Below are 10200 nucleotides of genomic sequence, written 5' to 3' on the forward strand. Positions count from 1 at the left end.
CCTGCCTGACCCTCCGTCACCTCCTGAACGCCACCCCGTGTACGACCCCGGACCGACCCGACCACGCTTACCTGTCTTACTACACGTATTAGTACGGCTGCTAAAAAAAAGACCTCTGCAACCGGACCTATATTTAACAGCATATCAGTAGGATAGTAGTAATACTGTAGTAATAGGTTTCTAAAAATGTATTATATGCACTATTTTTACAGCCTCTGAAAAAACATTTGAGGGTTAAGCTGAAATGTTAACACTTTCCTATTTATGTTCGCTGTATAAAATAAAATAAGTGCATGTGACTGCAGTGAACAAGGAATATGTTGTCAATATTTAGATAGATGACAGCATGTTCTTTATTTTTGCATCATATTAATTGTTAATAATTTGCTAATGATAAAAAAAGTTTCTGCGTTTTCATTACGAAATAATGTCATTTGGTCATATTTATAGTGCCTTAAGGCCATTTCAAATTTAACAGTAATGGATTTTCAGCGTAAATTTGCATTCCTGCAAAAATAAAGGTCTGTATTTTCAATGTTTAAACATATGAGCTCCGAATGGTCAAATTACGGAGCAGTAGAGTTTGTTTCCGTTCTTTTATTGGACTGGTTCATTGTCGCGAGAGCGACCGTTTAGGCGAAGTCGGTGAGTGCGCGGCCGAGCTGCTCGCGCTTGAAGATACGGTAGACTCACCGCATGCAGCACTTGTACGCTAGCAATTTAATTTCTTCAGACTGGAAATACGATAATGTTAACGTTTGTTGTCAGAAATATACTAGCTTCTCCTTTCGATCGAGGGTATATTTTTCAGTCATAGTTATAACGCCGAAAGGTGGGTTTCGTGTTAAAGCTTTTCAGTTCGTTTTTTTTTCATACTGTTGTGCTGCGGTAGTTTTGTAGTATCAGTCGAGGAGGCTAAAACCCTAACGGGTTGTTTTGTTAGTTTGTTTGCCAAACAATGATTACCTGCCGTTTTTGTAGCAAAGAACTTGATGCTTTGAAGGGTTGTGTGCTGCACTGAAACGAAGCCACTTGTTTTTTCAAATGTGTTAGCATTGACTGCAAGCAGACGTTTTGTACTTATGCAGCTTTTAAAGCTCATTTCTATTGTGTTCACAGTGTGCCTGCACCCCCTGTTACTGCTAGAGCCGTTGTTACAGATTTGAAATGTGCAATTTCGCTGTGAGCGTCAAATTCACACAGCGAAGAACTTGTGACTTAAAAGAACATATAGTGGAGGGACGACCTGTGGCATGTCCAGTAACTGGTTGTAAAAATACGTTCACCGTGAAATCATCATTTACTGCTCATATGTCTAGGAAACATCAAGAATGTTCGACTGCTAGCATAACCTATGTGACATGTACAAGAAAACAATTTCTCTCATTTGTACTTGAGGATGCTTCCCAGAGCTCAAATGATGCAACAACAAATGAAAGCATTCAGTTGCCACCGAATTTGAAGGAGACCTTTCTTGGGAATGTATGTCTATTCTACCTACAGTTAGAAGGGCATCACCTTCTTCCAGCTTCAACAATACAGACTGTTGTTGAAGAGATGTAAAATGTGCATAAGTAGAGACAGGAATATACTTTGGGTAAACTACATTCACTTTTAAAAAACATGTTTTGACATGTGTCTAACAGATAATGCTATTGCTAAAATCTGTGATTGTGTTAAGGATTCAGATCTGTTCTGTCTGTCATCCGGGACCACTAAGGACAACATATTCAAGAGCTCAAGTATTCAAAAAGATGTTCAAATACATACCTGTGTTACAAACATGAAGTAGTTTATTAGAATCAGAATTATGGACGAATTCAGTGTCTTGTGTCTTCAGTCTTGTGAAGTCCAACCAGTTCTTCATTGAAAATCCATGATGCCTGATGCTAATTCTGTACCAGAATGCTTTTGAAATTGTAAATCCCTTCAGCTCTGCTAAGAAAAAAGACAACGTTGTCGCAGTCTGTCTTTTTTTGGCAAATTTACCTGTTCGTGTACGGTCCGATATCGATCACGTCCCTTGTCTTACTGTGTGGAGAAAATGACTTAATTGGAAAATTAAATGACTTAATTGGAAAATTGGAAGTGCTAAGGTTTTCTCAGAGATGTTAGTGGATTTAAAAGATTTGGATGTAAATGGAATTATTGTAGGTGGTGAAACGATCCACGGGGCTCTTTGTTGTATTGCTGGTTATAATTTGGGTTTACACAGCATTGGCGGGTTTACTGAAAACTTACTTTAATTTTGCAGGTACTGTGAAATCATACGAAGTGAGTTTCAGAGTGATGATCCAAATGTACGTGGTCCCCAGGGCACCCCTGAAAGTTCTAATTATGCTGTTGGTGATCTAGACATTGAAGCTGTGGACAGTCGAGATATCAAAGGCATAAAGGTAAACTGTTTTCAATACTCTGATATCTTTTCATGTTTGTCAGCCTAGTCTCCCACCTTGTTTAGGCCTTGACATATTTGAGTGTGTGTTGTTCTATGACGTTGCACTGTACTTGAAGCATTTCATTAAGAAAAAAAAATGCCTTACATATTCATTATTGAACTGGCACATCAAGCAGTTCAAGTGCAAAGGATCTGATGCTTTTACAAAGCTATGTTCTGTTAACTCTGGGGTGTCCAAGCTTTCAGGTCAAGCTATCCAGAATTGGAATTTCCTAATGTTGCTGCCTTTATTAATTGGTGACAAAGTGCAAAATCCAGATGATGATGTGTGTAAATTAACTCTCCAGCTTAAAGATATTGTTGATATGATTTGCACACAGACGATTTCTTTGTCACAGGTGGCCTATCTTGACATTATAATCCAAGAATATCTGGAATCTGCGTTTATTTCCTGAGTGTAGCGTGCGGTGGCCCGGGTGCCGCAGGATGAGAGGCAGGACGAACAAGGTGCAGGTGTGTGCAGGTGTGGTTACAAACAAAACCACCCTCCCACTGCACGTGGCGGGCCAAACCACGTGACTCGGGGGAGGCGAGCGTTCCGTGACAGTGAGAGTCCACTAAGACCAAAACATAATTTCTTGCGACACTATCCAGCACTAATTTTGAAATTTGGCCCCTTGATTAGGTTGTGGACAATGCGTTTTGAAAGTAAACGCAGCTACTTCAAAAGGTGTGCCAGGCATTTGAAAAACTTTAAAAAATATCTGTCTAAATTTATCCAAAAGACAGAAGATGTTTCAGTCATGTCTTTCAGCTGGACCTGGACGTTGTCAGCTTCTGCAAGTCAAAGACAGTTGTACCTTCTACCCCAACCTTTACAGTGATGCAATTAAACATGCAGTTAGAGAGTTTGGCTTTTCAGAACACAGTACTAGTGTTTCCACAGAGGTGCAGTGTAAGGGTGCATCATATAAAAAAGGACATTTTCTTGTGTCAAAAAATGATGAGCACATGGAGTTTGGAGAACTTCTCATTATTTTAATTCAAAATGATACATCTGTGTATTTTGTAATGGATATACATAACGCTGACGTTCATTTTGAATACCATCTGTACTTTGTGACAAAACACAGTTCAAGGCTGGAATGTCTTAACATTAACAACTTGGTAGATTTTTACCATTGTACATTGTTAATGGGCACCAAGTCCTTCCACTGAAACACAGTGTATTGTCGAGGTAAACATGATCTGTGATGGAAACCATACTAAAAATTCACACATACTATGTAAGAAACGTATCACAAAATGAAAAGGTTTTTTTTATATATACACATACTTGATATCAGTGTAATGACAGTTTTTCCTTTTATTTGTACAGTAAGCAATCATCCATGATTCCAGAAATGACTGACTTGGGGCAAACATGGTTACACACCGCCATCAGTGAGGTCTTGCCTGACCTTCCAGAGATGATGAAGGATATTCTAGAAGAGACCTAACATTCCCTTGGGGTGGAGACATGATGATTTCAGCAAGTTCGGCCAAACGCTGAGCACTTGCGTCATGATCGACGAGAGCGGCAAGTCCAAGAGCTTTGGCTTTGTGAACTTCGAGAGGCACGAGGATGCCCAGAGGGCTGTGGATGAGATAAATGGGAAGGAGCTGAATGGGAAGAAGGTGTATGTGGGTTATGCCCAGAAGAAAGGCGAGAGGCAGACAGGGCTGAAACGAAAGTTTGAGCAGATGAAGCAGGACGGTATGACTCGCTACCAGGGAGACAACCTGTACGTTAAGAACCTAGACGACGGTCTGGACGACGCGCGTCTACGTAAGGAGTTCTCTCCGTTTGGGACCATCACAAGTGCCAAGGCGATGATGGAGGGCGGCCGCTCCAAAAGGTTTGGCTTCGTGTGTTTCTCCTCGCCGGAGGAGGCCGCCACGGCCATGACGGAGATGAATGGGTGTGTTGTAGGCACCAAGCCGCTGTACGTGGCTCTGGCGCAGCGCAAGGAGGAGCGGCAGGCCCATCTCTCCAACAAGTACATGAAGCGCACGGCCAGCGTGAGTGCCTTGCCCAACCTCGTGCTCAACCCCTACCAGCCTGCCCCACCCTCCGGCTACAACATGGAAGCCATTCCACAAGCTCAGAACTGGCCTGCCTGCTACCCGAGCAGGCAACTGGCACAGCTCCACCCCAGCACCCGCTGGGCTACGCACAGCATACAACCACAGCATTTCCAATACATGCCGAGTACCATCAGGCCGGCTGCAGACCAATCTCTGGGCCAGGAACCTCTCACTGCCTCCGTGCTGGATCTGGAACCTCCGCAGGAGCAGAAGCAGATGTTGGGTGATGGATGGTCTGTTTCCCGTGATCCAGAACATGCACCCCAAACTTGCAGGGACGGGTTTGTGCCTGGAGATCGACAACTCGGAGCTTCTGCATATGCTGGAGTCTCCTGAGTCTCATTGAAACACTGAAACTGAAAAAATAAAAACGCATTAAATATTTTAAATATTTTTGCCTGGTCTGTAGACTCCAGTTTCAGGCCTTGATTGCAGTAAACTAAAACAACATGTAAAAAGGCTAAATGATTGAGACGTGTACAGTCCGTCACTCCTTTCTTTTTGTTCCTCTTACTGTTCGAATGCTCAGAATGTTTTTGCAGTTGACAGCTGAGCATTAGGCATGTGTATTGGATTGTATTAATAATACAATTGAGGATTCATTGCTGTTCAGGGACCCAGCAGTGGTAACTTGGCAGTGGTAGGGCTTGAACTAGCAACATTCTGATTACAAGTCAAGTAACCTCTGACTAGTATTATTATGATTAATATTATTAATATATCTTACACTGAGGTCTGCTGAAGCCTACCCAGGATCCTTTGCAGCAGCCTGCCATATGCAGAAATCATTATGAAAGGACACAGAATCTCTAAACTACCTTATGTTTTATGTTATTAGTTTGTCTAATTCAATGTTAAAGCACTTTCCCCTGTAAACACTCTTTTTATGACCTCATTTCACCGTTTCATGACTTTATGCCACGAACCAACCAACTATTTTTTTATACAACTCTTTTCAAACACTTTAACCATTGTGGGTAACTACACTATTATACACCTATAATTCTTGTTATGCTATCTATTGTATTGCCACTGTCGATACATCGATGTTAGGAGAAATACCTCATGAATACTTTAAATGAATCCTTAAAATGACACCTATTCCATTTACTAATGCTAAGCTTGCTACAGTCTGAACTTCTAGCAAGTCAAGAGAAGTCTCATGCAGTTTCTGTATTTTCTATAATTGCATAATATATGGATGGTTTTAAACTCAATAACATACGCACTTGCAAAATACGTGAATATAAAGGAACAAAAATAAATGAACATAACCACATACCTAAACATCATCTGGTACCATCTCCCCATCACCCCTCAATGCAGTATGAGGATGGTCAGATTGTTGTATTTACTAATAGTTACCACTAGTATTAAAATAACAGTAAGCCCAAATCGTTCGGCTATGTCCTCTTAAACAAACCTGTGATTTTTTTAATATTTGGACCACATCCTCCTGCAGAATAAAACAATCAGGAAATACAGTTGAGTTGGCTCATACCTCCCTCACATCAGTGTGATATCCATCAATGATGTGTTATGGCTCTGGGTAAGGAACAATGTTATATTGTTCAATAAACTTTTCACAGGATGCAAATTTTTCATTGTTTTAGCAAAGTTTTCGCTACCTCTATACAGCAAACACCAGAATCGACAAGGTTTACATTAATTATAGTCAGTAGAATTAAAGGGAAGAGGCCATATAAAAGGCTGGGATCTACGTTTAGCGGACTCGGCACTGTGTTACTAGATATTCCCCACCTTCCAGTAATTTTATTAAGTCCCCTTTAAACAGAAAATAAAGATGCAGAATTAATTGAAGAGAGTAGTAGGTCCATTATTTATTTTGAGCTCAGCGTTACATACAAACGAGGCATAGTCCAGAATATGTCTAATAATCACACAAGGAACACACATTTTTATCCAGTTTTCACAACTGATTATGTGATTGCCACACCTTCTCTACATACTGGTGTTTGAAATCTCCACCACTGTTCAACCATACATTATTCAATATATGCAAATTGAGATCTATCATTGTACAAATTGAAGCTTGACCCCAGTATATCCTATTGGAAGATTTTCCTGTTTTTTTTTTTTGTTGTTGTTTTTTTTGTTTTTAACAAAGATGATCTCAACTCATACCATCAAACACCTGCAAGATGATGTTGCAGGTCAGTATCACCCTGCTCTTATGGTAAGATAATGAACCTTTCTTAGCCACAGAACTCTCGAAGAGGCTTTCACGTCTTTTAAAAGCCGGGATCTTTCCCAATACTTAGGAAGCTATTTCTCACGGGAACAGTCCAGAGTCATCTGCCGTAGACTTCCACAGAGGCCTTGAAACCACCTGCATCAGAGCCTCTGCTCTGCACTTACAGACCCACAAAGGCCTTAAGATACCCCAGAAACATTATTCCTCTTTATGCTTTCAAACACAGTCTTGCACCACTCTGCACCTGTTGCAGAGAGCTTCAAAGCCTATTATAATTAGATCACAGATCGCCTCATGAAAATACCTTTACCCCAAAACATTTTATTACCTCAGGTGGAACAGTGTGTATAGGCCTAGACCTCTTTAGATGTAACTTAGAACCGCCGGTGACCGCTGTATGCATTTCTTTGGTTGTACAAGCTCCACTGGAGGACTCGATGAATAGTTGATGATGGAAGAGGGGTATATCACATTCACCCCTTCTGCCTCCATGTGACAAATTAACACACTGCATAAACTTTTAGAAATAAATCAGTCTTTTAACAAATGGTAAACATTCTCTAGAAAAGATTATCTTGTAACAATTCATTGAGTATATGAACTGTTTTTGTGTCCTTATATCTATAAATGAAAAGTAATAAAACATTATAGATGATAAATAAATTACATAAAATGTATAAAAGTTCACAAATAAGAAAGTACCTGAGTCTGCACTTTTCTCCACAGATTCAAGAAACTCGTGAAAGTTGGAAGCTATAGAAACACATAGTACAGAATTATAGACTGACTGAGGTGTGAGCAGAAAGATCGCCATGATGTCCTTATATCTAAAGCACTCAAAGCATTGATGTTATGTAAATAAACTGTGATCCGATTGGTTCAATCTAAGTAAATAGATTCACCTACTTTGAAGTTAAAGTTTTTCTCAAAAGGTTAGAACTGGTTGACTATACTTTGCCGTGTTCTGTAATAGAAAATGTAAACATTTATATCTAAAATATTGCACGACAGAAATCAATTCAAGACTAACCTCTAATGACCGCTAGATGGGGGAAGATATTAAGTAATAAATGAGTCCAGATCCTCCTGCCCGACAATACGGTGAGACTCTGTTTTTACGTGTGATGGAAAATGATACGAAACTATGTATTATGTGATTCATATAAAATCACACTGATCCTTTTGTTCTTAAATTAATAATGCTGTTTGCACATTTGTATCCGCCTGTTGCTGATTAAGTTGAACATGTATCAGGAACTGTTAACATCAAGGTCAACTTGACACACAACCCACACTGTTTGGAGACAGTTTGGGTTGGTTTGTGGAAAAAAACAAGCTGAGAGCTGATTGGCTTATAGCCACAGCAACAAAGGAAAGAAGAGCTGCTTAAGAAAAGATGATTGGTTAAAGACAGCACAGGAGTAGTATAACTAGCCACGGTTTTGTATACTCGGGGCTCCCTACCTGAGGAGAGCCAAACATTTATTTTATTCTTTTTCTTATTAAATTACTCTCTTAATCACGTCTGACTTGATGTTTGTTCAAAATTCCACAACATATGTCATTACTACGCCGCACAAAAAAGACCGCCATATTTGTAGTTCCACAATGTGAAAAGGCGTCATTTTCTATGCAAACGAATGAATAAACACCATGCCATGCCTTGCTGTATCCCCTCTTTGCACCGCTGGACAGACACACTCATGACACTGTACTCATCAAAAGCAGCACCAGAGACGCACTGAGTCATATCCCGCTACACACCTCTCAGGCCAGCTTGTTTGCACGTTTTGTCATAAAACTTAAAATGTCATTTGTTGCCATTAAATATAAAATTACCTATTTAAAAAAACAAATAAATCATAAAGTACTTGTGGCTAGAGAAACACGTGGCTAATCACCTACAAGAAATAATGTCAGTGATGTTTGGGGCAGGTGTTTCAAACTTGCCCAGACTCTTGAGAAGCACCTAAACGCTCACACAAGGGTGTCCGCTTGCCATAGTGCTGCAAATACTGCAGGAAGGGCTTTGGTGAAACAGGCCGCATGGAGGAGCAGAAGACAATCCACACAACTGAAGAAGCCCATAGCTGCCCAGTATGTCAGAATCCACACGGGAGAAGAACCCTGTAGCTGCCCAGTATGTCAGAAGCAATTTGTGCAGCTGGGTAATGAACCATATTTGTACCCATTCGTATGTTGGGAGTAAATCAGTTGAAGACTTGAACAGTATGTTAACAATCAGTTAAAATTACTGTTGATGACAAGAAAACAATGGCTAATATGTTCCTTCACAGCTATGTCATTGGTTGATCTATTTTTGTCAGATTTAGTGCTTGTTTGGGCAAGTGTGTTAAAGTCTTCCTTTGTTTTTGGTTTTGTTCCTTTTCATATAGTTGTTTATTCTTTTTTGTCTAGTGATGTCCATTATCCATTTAAAATCTGTCAAATTAAACAAATGTGAAACGAATTCCATAGTATTCAGATTTGATTGCAAAAGAGACCAACCACTCCCCGTATTTTGAATTTTGCATATACAGTATATGTGCAGTTCCAGCCTAGTCCACTGATCCAAAATCTGGCCCAGATGTATCTGTTGACTGCAAATTTGAATGATTTCTGTGCTTTGCAGCAAAGGAGCGTTTGGTTACTATCTGATGGATTAAAATAGGCTTGTTGGTAGCAAAGACATCACTAAAGTGTACAGAGCAAAGGTACTCCAGGACCAGGATGGGTAAGTAGCAGCTTGATCAGTGGAATCTTCTGTGAGACGTAACAGGACGTCGGTCTTAAATGTAATGTTAGATCAAATGAAAAACTTTAGTGGATTGAAATACAGATAAATAAATCCACTAAAAGTGCATCTGCATCATTGGTTAAAAAGTTGTTCTGCTAGTTGTCTGATTTTGTTCCAGTAATCTAATGTTTCCTTGCACTAGGTGGTTCAAGATTATATTGGTGTTTGCTTTATTTCTGTGATTTTTTTAACCATAGTCTGCTTGTTTATACTGTCTACCAAATGCAATACTGAGTAGTGAAACACTGACACAATCCCTTTTGGCGTCAGACATTTGTAATAATTTCAATAATCTACAGTTGTAAGTCAAGAGGGCAGCACCATTTTAAAGTCTAGTTTCCTTTCTCTGTCTCACTTTCTGGAATTTTTCTGTCTGTGTTTTTATTAAAGTTAAAAATGGAAAGGGTATTAAAACTCCCTTTCACTGACATCTCTTCCACTGAACTTGTAGAGAAAGTGATGATATGAAGATGATTATGTTTATCGCTTTCACTCAGAGATCATTGTCTGAGGGTCATGTTGTACAGTTCACGATGCCCCGGGTTGCAATCAGGAGGTTTAACAGTGATGTGCCAAACAGTTGTCTGTGGTGTTCTTATATGATCTAAAAGTCAGACTTACCATTTATCAGTCAAATCAATTAAAGAACATTCATGATCAACA

The sequence above is a fragment of the Electrophorus electricus genome, unplaced genomic scaffold, assembly GCF_041902795.1.
Source record: "Electrophorus electricus isolate QZ-2024a unplaced genomic scaffold, ASM4190279v1 Scaffold43, whole genome shotgun sequence".
NCBI lineage: Eukaryota > Metazoa > Chordata > Actinopteri > Gymnotiformes > Gymnotidae > Electrophorus > Electrophorus electricus.